Here is a 16033-nt window from a genome sequence, read left to right on the forward strand (position 1 = left end):
TGCAAGCATGCCTTAGCTGGGGGCAAACGGACCTTGTCCATTACTGACATGGTACGCCGATGTCAGGATGTAGGGACAGCCTCTTTCAATGCTAATCTAATGGCCGCAGCAATACAAAAACAAACTAAGGCAGACATGGCGTGCTTTCGCTGTGGAAAGAGCGGACATTTTGCAAAGGATTGTCGTAGCTCACGACAGAACTCTTCCAGACCGCTACCAGCCTCAATATGCCCAAAATGCAAAAAAGGACGCCACTGGGCTTCTGAATGCCGCTCGATGTTCTCAAATAATGGCAGCCCTGTGCCGGGAAATGGACGCAGGGTCCGGCCCCAGGCCCCAACAACAATAGGGGCAGCGATCTCTCTGCAACGCACAGCTGTTCCGAAGGAACAGGCTCTGACTTCTCCCGACAACTGTCTACCATCGGCGAATTGCAGCGAGCCACTAGCGGCTCCGCTGGCCTCGATCTCCCCGTGGTGGGACACTTGATTATAACACCTGAGATGGGGGTTCAACGTAACCCCACTGGGGTCGCCGGCCCTCTCCCGAAGGGTACTGTGGGACTCATATTGGGCCGTAGCGGACTAACTCAAAAGGGGCTGATTGTCCTTCCGGGAGTGGTGGATGAAGACTACTTGGGGGAATTAGCTGTTTTGGCATACAGCCTTCGGGTCGTGCAACTCCCTGAACGCTCACGCATTGCTGAACTGGTGATCCTTCCTTTTTACGCTTTAGGCTCCGTTCGGACCAAAGATCCGCGGGGGTCAAAAGGTTCCGGCAGCTCCGGCATAGGAGTTTATTGGCCCGCTGTCATTGGGCAAGACCGGCCGAGATTGACAGTCCGTTTGAATGGATGAGACTTTATTGGTTTAGTAGACACTGGTGCTGACCGTTCGGTCCTAACAAAAAGGGACTGGCCCCCGGCATGGCCACTGGAAACCGGGGCTGTCCCGTTAGAAGGCATCGGAGAGGTTACCCTCCCCTCTCAAAGTGCCGCTTACCTACACTGGGAGCTTGATAGCCGATCAGGATACATTCAACCATATGTGTTGGATCGCCTCCCCATTAATTTATGGGGACGTGATCTTTTAGGACAAATGGGGGCCGTAATTACGACCGACAATTGTCACCCGTGTAATTCACCGCGACTTTTTCCTTCGCGGCCACTGCAAAGGTCGGGGTCAACCGCCCAACCGCCCAACGAATAACGTGGGCTTCTGATACACCAGTATGGGTGGAGCAGTGGCCGCTACCAACCAGGAAATTGGATGCTTTACAAGTGATAGTCACGGAACAATTAGCGGCGGGGCATATTAAACCCTCTGATAGCCCTTGGAATTCCCCTGTCTTTGTGATAAAAAAGCGCTCGGGGGCCTGGAGGATGTTGACTGATCTCAGAGAAATCAATAAGACAATGCAGCCGATGGGAGCGATGCAACCTGGGCTCCCGAACCCGGCTATGATCCCTAGGAATTGGCGGATATTAGTAGTAGATATTCAGGATTGTTTTTTCTCTATTCCGCTCCACCCGGACCATCGTATTCGATTTGTGTTTTCAGTCCCTGTGGCCAACAGGACTCAACCTACTGCGCGATATCACTGGACGGTCCTCCCCCAGGGAATGAAAAATAGCCCCACAGTGTGCCAGACTTACGTTGCCCTTCTGATAGCGCCGCTCCGCGTCAAGCATCCTGAGGCATATATTATTCACTATATAGATGACATATTATGTGCTTGCGCCACCGCAGCCCAACTACACGCCTTACGGCCTGCTCTTCTGGCTGCTCTAGAATCTGGTGGGCTGCGGGTTGCACCCGAGAAAGTCCAGACAAAGCCCCCGATCACCTATCTGGGACATACTTTGACAGATCGGGCAGTGTCCCCTGTGACCCCTACCTTGGATGTTTCAAAATTAAAAACCCTTAATGATTTCCAAAAATTACTGGGGGAATTAAACTGGGTGCGCCCTTATCTTGGAATCCCCACCGATCAATTATCTCACCTTTTTGCTACCTTGCGAGAAGCCCCGGAGCTCTCTTCCCCTCGCTCCCTTTCACCACAAGCCGCCCGGGAGTTAGAGCAGGTAGTCAAAAAATTGGCTCAGGCTACGGTGGACCGTATCACCCCAGGGATACCCTTATCCGCCGTTGTCGTTCCCACCTCTGTCATGCCTACAGGGGTTATATGTCAAGAACAACAATTGGTTGAGTGGATGCATTTGCCCACTCAGCCCCGCTGCTCTGTTTCATATCTGACTTTGGTAGCCCAGTTATTGGGTCGTTTAATTCGACGCATTACCGTCCTTTCTGGGACCGGACCATCTGTATTATACCAACAGTATACTTCAGATCAACTTGGCACACTTCTTGGCAACGATCCCGATTGGCAGATCCTTTTGGCAATGCATACCGGGGCTTGGGTTACTGGTCTCCCAGATATTCCACGATTAAAGGTTTTCTCACCTTTTGCATGGGTATTCCCCTGCATCACGGTTCCGGACCCAATACCGGGAGCTACCACAGTTTTCACAGATTGAACGAAAGGCCGAGCCACCTATTATTGTCCTCTGGACACTTCCCGCGTTATCGCCATTCTGTCCCATTCCGCTCAACACGCGGAACTTGTAGCTGTGACGTCAGTCCTTCGCGATTTCCCTCAATCACTGAATATTATCTCAGATAGCCGGTATGCATGCTTTGTTACTCTTCACATTGAGACTGCAGCGCTCCGGTTTTCCGAGGCGGCCATTTATCCTTTGTTCCAGGAACTTCAAGCAACGATTTGCGCTCGTTCTCATCGTTTTTATATTTCTCATATTAGGGCACATTCGTCCCTCCCCGGACCATTGGTTGAAGATAATACTTGTGCGGACCTACTTACTAGGGAAATTGCTGGCGCACCAAGGGCGATTACTTTTGTTGCACCACTGTTGGCTCCGGCTCTTCTCCCTTTACACGCTACAGCCGCAGCCTCGCAAGCCCACCGGCGTTTCCACCAAGGGGCGGGAATGTTGCACCGTCAATTTGGCATTTCTCGGGAAAGTGTCTTTACAGAAACAGAGGACCGCCCGATCTGCATACCTACAAGGAACAATCGTCGATTTCTTTCTACAGCACGTCCTCCATCACCCTGCATACCTCAGGAACTGACAGAGAATCAAGGTACAGACCCCGCGACTCTCCCCGTGAAGGACGGCAACAAATGATCAGTGGTCATTTTCCTCCTCCACATCTTCCAAGGAGCAGAGCACAGAGAGATGGCACCACAGTCGATCCATCAATCCATCAGTTGTATTTATTGAGTGCTTACTGTGTGCAGAGCACTGTACTAAGCACTTGGGAGAGTATATGACAACAGAGTTGATAGACCCGCTCCCTGCCCACAACAATCTCACAGACTAGAGGGGGAGACAGGTATTAATATAAATGAAGAAATTATAGAGCAGATTCAGCAGTAGATTTCCTGTCTCACCTTCCTCTCTCCTTCATCCCAAATTTCTTTGCAGGAAGCCTCTTCCGGTTTTGAGGAAAAATGAAAGAGAGTGGACAGTATTTCCATGTCCTTCGGGACCGTGATGTTGTTTCAAATCACCATCGGGACCTTGGTGAATGTACTCCTCCTGGTGTTTTATAACTGCACGGTGTCCATCAGCCCCAGGTTCAGCTCCTTGGATCTGATTTTCAGCCACCTGACTTTGGCCAACACCAGGATTCTTCTCACCCTCGGAATCCTGGAGAGAATGTCAGCCTGGGGATGGAGAAATTTCCTGAGTTACGTCGGATGTAAATTCCTCATGTACGGTTCTTAAGTGGTCCAGGGGCTGACCATCTGCACCACCTGTATTCTGAGCGTCTTCCAGGCCGTCACCATCAACTCTGGAACCCCCCCCCACCCGCGCCGGTTGGCCCAGATCAAAGCCAGGTTACCCAGGGATGTTGTCCCCGCCTGCCTCCTGCCGTGGGGCCTCAGTCCGCTTGTAGATTTAAGTATGTCAATACACATGACAGGCCCCAGGAACAGCAGCAGTGTTACACTCGTGCTGGATCTCAAATATTGTGTAAAAGTCAGTGGCAGCACGGAAGCCACGTTGCTCATCACCATCATGTTCTCCCTCCGTGACTTGTTCTTCATGTGGCTCATGTGCGCGGCCAGTGGCTACTTGGTGTTTGCCTGTACAGACACCACCGGTGGGTCCAGCACCTCTACGGCCCCGGATCTTCCCCTGGGATGAAGCCCGAGGTCTCGGCGGCCAAGAGGGTGGTGGCCTTGGTCGCCCTCTATGTCCTCCTCTATGGGCGGCAGTCCATCATGCTGAGTGTCATACTCATCATGAAAGAAAAATCTCCTCTGTTGGTGAACTGCCAAATGGTGTTAGGGTTCACCTTTCCAGTCGTCTGCAAGTTTTTGACTATTCACTGTGATTGGAGGATAAATACCATCTGGAAAAAGGAATCACCTGGTTCCAACGTAGATTTTCCATAGATTCCAGCGGAAGCTGCCTATTTTCCACTCCAATTAAGTCCCGCTCGGATAAAGAGAACAGGTATCTTGATCCCAGCAGCAGCAAGCCGAGAGAAACAGTGAGGCCTAGTTGACTGAGTTTAGAAGGACCTGAGTTCTAATCCTGGCTCCACCATGTGTATGCTGTGTGACCTTGGGCAAGTCACTTCACTTCTCTGGGCCTCTGTTACCTCATCTGTTAAATGGAGATTAAGACTGGTAATCATATGGGCCTCAGTTACCTCATCTGTGAAATGGAGATTAAGACTGGAAATCCATGCGGGACAGGGACTGTGTCCAACCCGACTAGCTTGTATGTACTTGAGTGCTTAGAACGGCCCCTGGAAAATAGTAAATACTTACCACATACCATTATGAAAAAAAAAATCAGGGAAGGTCCCGTGGAATTAATAGAGTTTCAGGAAGAAGTTTTGAAGATGGGAAACCCCGTGGTCTGGTGGACACTAAGGGAGAGGGAATTCCACTCGGGGGAAAGGAGGTGAGGTAGGAGCCTGAGTGGGGAGCGTTGGGAACAAGGCACAGTGAGATGGTGAGCTTGGGAGGAATGGAGAATGCAGATGTAGGGGAAAACAATGCATATCAATCGATCAATCATATTTATTGAGCGCTTACTATGTGAAGAACCTGGTACTCAGCGCTTGGGAGAGTACGATATAACAATGGAACAGGGGTGGTAGCCACATTCTCTGACCATGATGAGTTTAGAGTACAGTCTAGAGGGGAATGTCTAAGTTGGATTGCTGCAGATTTCAGATGGTCCCACGTCCTGGCATGGGATGAAGCTCCAAACCTCAGAGCTTAACCAGAACACTATTATTAAACTATTTATTATATTAGTGATATGTACATATCTATACGTATATGCCAATTGTCAGCTGTGTGACCTTGGGCAAGTCACTTAACTTCTCTGTGCCAGTTATCTCATCTGTAAAATGGGGATTGTGACTGTGAGCCCCACGTGGGACAACCTGATCACCTTGTACCCTCCCCAGCGCTTAGAACAGTGTTTTGCAAATAGTAAGCGCTTAACAAATGCCATTATTATTATTATTATTATCTATAATTTTATTTATATATTTTGTTGGTATTGACGCCTGTCTACTTGCTTTGTTTTGTTGTCTGTCTCCCCCTTCTAGACTGTAAGCCCAAAGTTGGGTGGGGATTGTCTCTATCTTGCCGAATTGTACATTCCAAGGGTTTAGTCCCTTGTTATACTCAGAGTAAGCGCTCAATAAACATGAATGAATGAATGGATCACAGAAAGGGAATAACGATTAGTCCGTTGATGTTGTCATAGGAAGGAGTCCCAGAGTGGGAACCACATGGGAATGGGCAGTCATTTAGGTTGTGGGGACCGGGACAACAGGCAGCCCACGATTCTGGCCTCTGAGATCCCCGGACAGTCAGCAGTCTCAGCGTAGCCCAGAACTCGTGCTTCCAAGGGGAATCCCCCTGGAAATAACCCAGATGTCATCTGAGGAGACAGCACAGGCAGCTGGAGGACCGAGAGAGGGAGGGATGATCTTGAGAGCTCTCACCCCTCGCCCAGACCTTCCTGTCACTGCCACCAGCGTCCAGGAAAGACGAGATGGAGTGAGCCTCTCTTTCAGCAGAGGTCGGTGTTCCCCAGTCCAGGACAGGCCCGGTGACTCTGGAGAGGAGCAGGGGAAAGGTGAGGGATATTTCAGTAGGGAACTGGGATGACCAGGGTCAGAGTCACAATTTCGCTAAACTAAAAGCAGTGTTGCTTAGTGGAAAGATCATGGGCCCGGGAGTCTAGAGGACCTGAGTTCTAATCCCAATTCTGACATTTATCTGGTGTGTAACATTGGGCAAATCACTTCTCTTCTTTGTGCCTCAGTTACCTCATCCATAAAACGGGGATTAAGATTGTGAGCCCCGTGTGGGACAGGGACTGTATCCAAACCGATTTGCTTGTATCCCCCGCAGTGCTTAGCACGTGCCCAGCACATAGTAAACCCTTTACAGATACCATAAAAAATCCTGAGTAAGAGCTTGTTGATAGACTCAATTTTGCCATAATCCTTGTTTTTGCTGGAACATGTCTTGTCTAGGAAGCCGTCTGAGAATTTGCAAACTTTCATTCTACACTAGGAGCCTGTAAGGATGTAGTGTGCTGTGTTTCAGGATGAATTGGCTAGTGCAGGTAGTGTCTGACAAAGTGAATTGCACAGCACCAGCCTTCCCTAAACACATAGCGTTGTGATTACACAGCCCCTCCGTTCTAGATTTTTATAATCCCAAATGATGGTGATGGTGATGATGACGATGTTGGCATTTGTTGAGCGCTCACTAATGTGCCAAACACTGTTTTAAGCGCTGGAGTTGATACACAGTAATCAGATTGTCCCACGTGGGGCTCACAGTCGTCATCCCCATTTTACAGATGAGGGAACTGAGGCACAGAGAAGTTAAGTGACTTGCCCAAGGTCACAGAACTGACAAATGTCAGAGACAGGATTAGAACCCACAACCTCTGACTCCCAAGCCCGTGCTCTTTCCACTAAGCCACAGAACATATTAAGCACTTATTTTGTGCAGAACACTGGACACAACCTTAGCTGATGTGTCAGAATAAAATAGACGTCATCAACGTTTCCGCTTTCTGTTTTGTCCTGAAATAAGACAGAAGGCAGGACAAATTGACCAGGTGAGGTTCCTCTTCTAGACAGCAAATTCATTGTGGGCAGGAAACGTGTCTGCCAACTCTGTTGTAGTGGACTATCCCAAGTGCTTAGTACAGTGCTCTGCACACAGTAAGTGCTCAATAAATACCATTGATTGATTAATGGATTGATTGAAGTTCATCCCCGGACAAGGACATTACCTTGCCGGGTGAATTTCTCCAAGAATATTTTTAATCTCTGTCTGAAATCAGGTCCTAATATGACGCCCAAGGACATCTTGCGAGACATGCCCAACGTCTCCAAGGTGAAGGAGGTCCTTCTGCTGGGATTCTTGGAGATCCAGGAGCTGCAGCTGGTCCATGCCATGCTGTTCCTCCTGGTCTACCTGACGGCCCTGAAGGGGAATCTCCTCATCGTTGCCATCACCGCCCTCGACCAGCGCCTCCATATGCCCATGTACTTCTTCCTTAGGAACCTGTCCCTCATCGACATCTGCTACATGTCCGTCACCATCCTCAAATCCATCTACAACTGCCTGGCCGACCATAGATCCCTCTCTATCCTGAGCTGTGTCACACAAGTCTTCTTGGCTGTTTTCTTTGCAGCTGTAGAATATTTGTCTTCACTGTGATGTCCTATGACTGCTAATCCACCATCTGCCTCCCCCTGCGCTACGAGGTCGTAATGAACAGAGTGCCCTGTGGAAAGATGGAGGCAGCCTCGTGGCTCATTACGGGCTTGTTTGGGGTCTTGTTATCTGCTTTGACCTTTTCCCTGTACTTTTGCAGGTCCAACATCTTCCAGCAGTTTTTCTGTGACATCCCCTCTCTGCTGAAGATCACCTGCTCCAAGGGCCATGAAGCCATCGATGTGAGCATCACTGCGGCGTTAGCGTTAGGTGCCGTCTGCTTCATTCTCATCATCATCTCATACATGCGCATCTTCTAGGACGTGCTGAGGATGCCGGCCACCGGGGGCCAGGCCAAAGCCTTCTTTACCTGCCTGCCTCACCTCGGCGTCGTCACTCATTTTGTCATGTCTTATTTCTGTGCTTACTTGAAGCCACCCTCATATTCCCCCTCAATAGTGGACCTGCTTGGTGCTCATGTTCTACACGGTGGTGCCCCCCCCTCCCTGAACATCTCATCTACAACCTGAGGAACCGAGATGTGAAGGCCGCCATGGGCAGAGTCCTAAAAGGGTCACCCACCCAGTCTCTGCTCTGGGACGAAATGTCTCCTTCCTTGTGCAAATAATCTCACACCACCGCTTAACCAAGAAATTGCACTTGGACCTAGCCATATTCTTAGCTGTCCTTCTGGGTTCACATAAAATACTGGATTTAGATGTATTGTCAAAGTCTGGGAGGGAGTCGGCTAAAATTGAGTATGACTGACAATCTAGTTTTGGAGAGGCATCGTGGCCTAAAGGAAGGGGAGTCCTTTTAGACTGTACAGTAGGCACGGAATTTGTTTAACAACTCTGTTACAGTGAACTCTCCCAATTGTTAAATACAGTAAACCGTGCTTTGAGGTAGTTCTAGTCCCTGCTCTGCCACTTGTCTTCTGTGTGACCTTGGTTGAGCCACTTAACTTCTCCATGCCTCAAATACCTCAATGGAGATTAAAATGGGGATTAAGACTGTGAACCTCCGGTGGAACAACCCTATTACCTTGTATCTACCCCAGTGCTTAGAACAGTGCTTGGCACATAGCAAATGCTTACCAAATACCATATTTAAAAAAAAATTATCATGGCCTAAAGGAATGGGAATCTCTCTGGACTGAAAGCTCACTGTGGGCAGGGAACGTGTCTACCAACTCTGTTATACTGAACTTTTCCAAGTGCTTAGTACAGTGATTGAGACTTGAATTCTGATGCCAGCTCTGCTATTGGCTTGCTTCGTGACCTAGAGGCAGTGACTTAACATACCTAGGATATCTCTTCCTCTTACTCTCTGAACCCCTGTGGGACAGGAATTGTGTCTGAACTGATTCTTTTGTTTGTACTCCAGCAAGTGGAATACTTTAGGCACTCAACCTTTTAATAAATACGATAATGATATCATTATTAGTAATGACTATGAAAATATAATGATATGCTCTTTAGTATGAATCTGGGGGTGGGAATGACAATTGGAAAATGGGAAGAGGTATGGGAGAAGGGAAGAAAGGATAACGGCAGCTTTATCTGTCTTGTCAAATCCACCCTCTCCCATCAATCCATCATCCCTTTCTTCCAACCATCCAACCTTTCAACCATTCATTTATTCCTCCCTCCCTCCATCCCTCCCTCTCTCCATCCATCCATCCATAGCACAGGCTTGGGAGTCAGTAGTCGTAGGTTCTAATCCTGGTTCTGCTACTTGTCTGCTATGTGACCTTGGGCAAGTCACTTCACATCTCTGTGCCTCAGTTACCTCATCTGTAAAATGGGGATTGAGACTGTGAGCCCCACATGGGACAGGGACTGTGTCCAATCCTGATTACCTTGTATCTACTCCAGTACTTAGAACACCGCTTGGCACATAGGAAGCACTTAAAAAGACCATAATTATTACTCTTATTATTATCAATGACATTTATTAACCACATCTTGTGTGCAAAGCACTGTAAAAGCTCTCAAGAGAGTTGAAAAGAGACATGATTGCATTGTTCCTTCTCTCCAGGAGATTATGATCTAATGGGGGAGATAGACACAGAATAACTTACATAGAGGAGGAAGGAGAGAAGGGAAAGATGAGAAAGTGGATGAACGTTTGATTCAAGAGTAGAGTTTATATATTCAGTAAGAACAGAACTTCAACGGATTTGCAGTTAGGATAAGTCAGAAGAAACAGTGTGTCTAGTGGGTATAGCGCGGGCCTTGGATTCAAGTGCACATGGGGTCTTATCCCGGTTCCACCATATATCTGCTGCATGACCTTGGTCAGGGTCGCTTAACGTTTCCATGCCTCAGTTCCCTCATCTGTAAAATGAGGAATGAGATGTGCGCCCCACAGGGAACAGGGGCTCTGTCCAATCCGATTAGGTTGTATCTACTCCAGCACTTAGTATAGTGCCTGATATATGGTAAGCGCTTCACAAAAGCTAGAGGAAAGTTACAATGGCTGATTGACTGACAGATTGAGTGTCCCAAGTTGTGAATTAGACAAAGGTGAAACCATTCACAGTGACTAAAGACTGTCGTTGGAAACGGGAACCGATGGGAAGCTGGGATGCACAAGTCACTGTTTCCACGGGAACCCCGAGGACCAGCACCATCACTGATGCTGCAGGAACCGGGCCCTTGTCTCCCAGGAGCCTCACAAACCACGTGACCAGAGGGTGCTTGGCTTGTTCAGGCCACGAAGTCCCTCGGCAGGGCTCTGAGCCATCCTCCAGGGATCCCCCTCAGAGCAGCTCCTGCTTTATCTACAGGGATGAGGGCTGTGCTTCTCGGGGTCTGAAGGAGAGCCGAGAGGGACCAAGGGCTCCTCTCTTTTCCTTCCTGGATGACAGAACACATGGGTCTGAGGGGAAAGAGGGGACCAGCCCAGTCCTGCAGAGGTCATCGACCCCCAGCCCCACGCTGCCCCAGTGAGGGTGACAACGGGTGAGTGGGATGGAAAGGCAGGGGGGAACGAGGGTGAGGATGGAAGAGATGGGCTCATTCTGGGACCTACGTTTGGGTTCGGATCAGGGCCACGTCCCCCGTAGGGGCAGTCGTGCTAGGAGATGCTTTCCAGTTCAGTAGCCCCCAATCATCACACACATCTCTTCCTTCCTCCTCATACCTCCCTACTCTGCCATCTACCCGCCAAGACACGGTGCTCCAGCACAGCGTCAGTCAGCACTGTGGACAGTCCTTCAGTGGGTCCCAGAATCCCTTGCAGAGGGTAAATGACAGGCAGGGCTGAGAGAGTGTGGCCAGCTTTGGACAGCCACTGGCACTATCTGCAATTTCTCCCTGTAAGAGTACTTCCTAAATGTTGCGAGAAGACCAATAGTGGAAAAGGTTGTAATCCCTGCCCTCATTGCTTTCCAGCCTACTGGGCTACGTTGACACAGTCTAATATACTATCAATCTCTTCATCTTGAATCGTATTTATTGAGTTCTTATTGTGTGCACTAAGCGTTTGGAGAGTAATAATAATTATAGTAGTACTTGTTAAGCTTTAAATATACCCCAAGCACTGTCCTGAGCGCTGAGGTAGATACAAGTTAATCACGTTGGATACACTCCTTGTTCCACATGGGGCTCACAGTCTTAACCCCCGTTTTCAGATGAGGTAACTAAGTCTCAGAGGAGGTAAATGACTTGCCCATGATCACACAGTAGACATGCGGCAGAGCCGGAATTAGAAGCCAGGTCCTTCTGACTCTTGACTCCCAAGCCCGTACCCTATCCACTTTATAACACCATAACAGACACATTCCCTGCCCCTACTGGAAAGAAAAAAAGAATGGAAAGGTGAATATGCAATTATTGCATGTCATTTTATAAATGAGGAAATTGAGCCCCAGAGAAGTGAAGCAACTTGCCCAAGGTCCCACAACAGCAAGGGGACAGCATTAGAACCCAAGTCATCGGACTCTCACTAAGCTATGCTTGGGAGATTATAATAGAACAGAGCTAGTAGATGTGTATGCTGCCCTCTAGAAGCTCACAGTCAAGAAGAGAACTCCTGGACCCATACTTTTTCCACTAAATGAGGATTGAAATGAGTTGATTCGCGCTTCAGTTAGGTGAAGTGAGTATAGAGGACTGGGAAATGAATCGGAGTAGCTGATTGTAAGAGGTGGGGATTTTAGTAGAGCTCAGAATTTGGAAAGAACTGTGCACTCTCTGATTTTGAGAGAATAAGAGAGGGAGTTCCAGGCAAAGATGGTAATGGAAGAGTCAATCGTGAGTAACAACTAGAAAGTTGCTGTGACAGCAGAGTAGACGTGTTGAACAATGGAAAGGTGGTGAGGTGCAGTAATAGGGCTGAAAGCCTTCAAGCCGATTAAGAGTTTTTGTTGCTTGCGAAAAGACACAACTTTTCAAGAGAAGAAGTTGAGGAGAGGAGAGATGTAGGTTGAGCGATACTTTAGGAAAGGACTGGATGAATGATGAGGTATGCTTATGTTTGGGTGAATCCTCGTGTGAATGCAGATATGTAGGCAAATGGAATCAGTTTGGAGTATAATTTTTTGTTGTTGTTATTTGTTTTATGGTATCATTAAGTGCTTACTATGTGTCAGGTACTGTAGTAAGCACTGGGGTGGATACAAGCTAATCAGGTTGGACATAGTCCATGCCCCATAGGGTGCTCACAGTTGTAATACCCATTTTTCAGATGAGGTTACCAAGGCACAGAGAAGGTAAGTGACTGGCCCCAGGCCGCACAGCAGACAAGGAGGAGAGACAGGATTAGAATCCAGGTCCTTCTTTCTACCAGGCTCATTCTCTCTCCACTGAATGCATGAATTTATGTAAAAAGACACTTCTTGGTTGACTCTAAAACCACCGAAAAAATTTCATGAGTCATGTTCGTATCTCTACGTTCTCTGACCTCTCCTATCCACTTTTCATTTTAGTTTCTCCTCAACCAAAAATAATACTCTTGATATTTATTGTGTGCTTACTACGTTACAACCGAAATATTAAGTGCTGGGGGAGATTCAGGACAATCTGGTAGAACACCGTTCGTGTCCCACAAGGGATTCACAGACTAAATAGGGGAAAAAATATGTCAAATCTTCATTTTACTATTGAGAAAACTGAGGCATAGAGAAATTAAGTCACTTTCCCGTGGCTATGCAGCCGACGAGTTGTAGAGTTGGGATTAGAACCCAGGTCCTCTGACTCCCAGGCCTGTGTTCTTCTCATTAGCACCCTGCTTCTACACAGTTCGAAGCTTGGTGCTTCCAATAGAATGGAATCTCCTTGGGGGCAGTGGTCACATGTACTAATACTGTGTCCTCTGTAGGTACTCACTGAATAGATTTGATTGACTTAGTCATATTACTTCACCCACAACATCAATGTCTCTAAATTGAAGTCTTCTCTCCCTCTTCCTGTGCACAGAGTCGACATCATTCCCCAGAAATGTTCAGTGTCTCCACGGGGAACTCAAAGATCACTTTGAATTCAATAACTGTCTCCTCTCAGAGAATCACCAGCAAGTATCCAGTTAATTCCTTCACTCATCCCATCAATTGACTCTTATTTTGGCTATTCCCTCATCCCATGCAGAAAGCCAATGCTGCCTCCCAGAAATGTCCAAAGTCTCCATAGTAATGGGATTCCTCTTGCTGGGATTCTCGGAGGTCCGGGAGGTTCTCCCTGGTCTACCTGGAGGCCCTGACTGGGAATCTCCTCATCGTCGCCGTCACCCCACTCGACTGGCATCTCCACACCCCCATGCACTTCTTCCTCAGGGATCTGTCGGTCTCTGTCCTCTGCCTCGTTTCCAACACTGTTCTCCAGTCCATCTACAACTCCCTGTCCAACCATAGATCCATTTCCTTCCTGGGCTGTGCCACCCAGGTCTTCTAGGGGGTTCTGTTTGTTGGTCAGAGGTGTTCCTCCTCACAGTGATGTCCTATGATCGCTTTGCAGCCATCTGCCTTACACTGCGCTATGATGTCCTCATTCATTCATTCAATCGTATTTATTGAGCTCTTACTGTGTGCAGAGCACTGTACTAAGCGCTTGACCAAGGGGCTTGTGGGAAGATGGCCGTGACCTCATGGCTCGGTGGGGGGCTGTTTGCAGTGATGTCATCCTCTGGAACGTTCTCCCTATCCTTCTGCGGGTCCTTCCTGATCCGACAGTTCTTCTGTGATATCGCCTCTGTGGTCCGACTCTCCTGCTCTGAAGCGTACCTCGTCATTGATGTGATCATAGTCACCAGGGCCTCTGGGTGTCTTCTGCTTGGCCTCCATCATCGTGTTATATGCGTCCATCTTCCAGGCCTTGCTGAGGATGTCGGCCGCTGAGGGCCGGGCCAAAACCTTCTCCACCTACCTGCCTCACCTTACCGTCCTGACCATGTTTTTCACCACAGCTGCATTCGGTAACTTACATTCACCTTAAGACTCCTTCTCAGGGCTGGACGTTTTGGTAACTGTGTTCTACTCTGTGGTGCCTCCCGCCCTGAACCTCCTCATCTACAGACTGAGGAACAGGGACGTGAAGATGGTTCTGGGGAGGGTCCTGGTCGAAGCGCTTAGTACAGTGCTCTGCACACAGTGAGTACTCAATAAATACGATTGAAGGAATGAGTCTTTTCTCCAGAGATAGAAAATTTCACTTCACGCTCTGACCCTGTTGTCTCTCTACCCAAGGATTGACTCTAGACAGACATGAGTGGCCTGCAAAGATCTGAGATATTTGCCGTTAGAGACTTTTCCTTGTTGCACACTGCCTATTATCAATAGCTTTGACTAGTTTGGTAGAACTAGAGTTTTTATTCACCTGTTCCTGACTGGTATTTAAATCCTGGTCTCTAGACCGAGAGGTCATTATGGATAGGGAAAGCATCTACCAATTCTGTTGCACTGTCCTCTCCCAAGCACTTAGTACATTGCTCTGCACACAGTAAACCCTCAATAAATACTGTGGATTGATTGAATGTGGGCAGGGAAAATGTCTATCAACTCCGTTGTATTCTCACAGCCACTTCAGTTCATTCAATCGTATTTATTGAGTGCTTACTGTGTGCACAGCACTGTACAAAGCACTTGGAATGTACAATTCAGCAACTAATAGAGATAATCCCTGCCCACAATAGACTCACAGTCTAGAAGGGAGGAGACATCAAAACAAATAAACAGTTCAGTGCTCTGCACACAATAAGCGCTCAATAAATACCATTGATTTATTGATTGTGGGCAGGAAAGTTGTCTGCCAACCATGTTGTATTGTATTCTCTCAAGGGCTTAGTACAGTGTTGTGTCTTGATTATCGTTATCTTCTGATGTGAGATGGGTTAGGGATAAGGAGGAAGTCATAATTAATGGTTGGCCTAGGGGAGGCATAAGACCGGTAATGACACATTCCCTGCCGACAAAGAACTTAGACTCTGATCAATCCATCAATCAGTGGTATATATTGAGCCTGACTGGGTGCAGAGCACTGTCCTAAGCGCTTTGAAGAATACAATAGAGCAGAGCTGGTAGGCATGCTCCCAGCTCGTAAGCTTACAAGTCAAAAGGGGGAGACAGACATCAATAAAAACAAAGGAAAGGGGAGTGTGGGGAGATGCCCCCCAAGTCATCTGGGATTGCCAACGAGAGGGCGGCTCTGGGTTCTTTATATTTGATGACGATGAGCCAAAGAGCAAGCACCGACACAGAGTGATCACTTCTGCCTTTTTATTGGGTGTACTCACATAGCTGTAGCGCAGCAAGCAAGCGAAGGAGGGGGTCCGAGTCCTAATCAGCTGGGCAGGCTCTGCAGGACTCAGTCTAAACGCCTACAACTAAAAATAGCAGCAATACCTCTTATATACGAAGCCCACTCGTATCGGTCAGTCCTCCCAGCATTTCCAGGATGTCTATCTGATTGGGATAGTTCCCATTCAGCAACCTTGTAGTATAGCAGTTCTGCGTCCTTGCTGTGGGTTGCTCAGGTGGAGGGAGGGGTAGGGTACTAATGCTAATGCTCCCTGATCCTCATACCTGGCCGGTTTCTCGGTTATCGGGTTGAAGTGCAGCCAGGCCATTTTCGTGCCCGTGTCATCAGTCATCTGCCCTCTGTGGTGACATTGGTGACATTTGTCTTTACCATCGCGACGCTCACACTCAAATCATAAGAAGTATCTCATCATCATCATCATCATCATCATCATCAATCGTATTTTTTGAGTGCTTACTGTGTGCAGAGCACTGTACTAA

The 16033-nt window shown here is 48.1% G+C and overlaps 1 pseudogene; it reads left to right on the top strand.

The window, feature by feature from the left end:
• Positions 1 to 849: 849 nt before the first annotated feature.
• LOC119923759 lies at positions 850 to 14211 on the top strand (annotated as a pseudogene).
• Positions 14212 to 16033: the final 1822 nt, after the last annotated feature.

This window comes from Tachyglossus aculeatus, unplaced genomic scaffold (genome assembly GCF_015852505.1).
Source record: "Tachyglossus aculeatus isolate mTacAcu1 unplaced genomic scaffold, mTacAcu1.pri scaffold_241_arrow_ctg1, whole genome shotgun sequence".
In the NCBI taxonomy this organism is placed as follows: domain Eukaryota; kingdom Metazoa; phylum Chordata; class Mammalia; order Monotremata; family Tachyglossidae; genus Tachyglossus; species Tachyglossus aculeatus.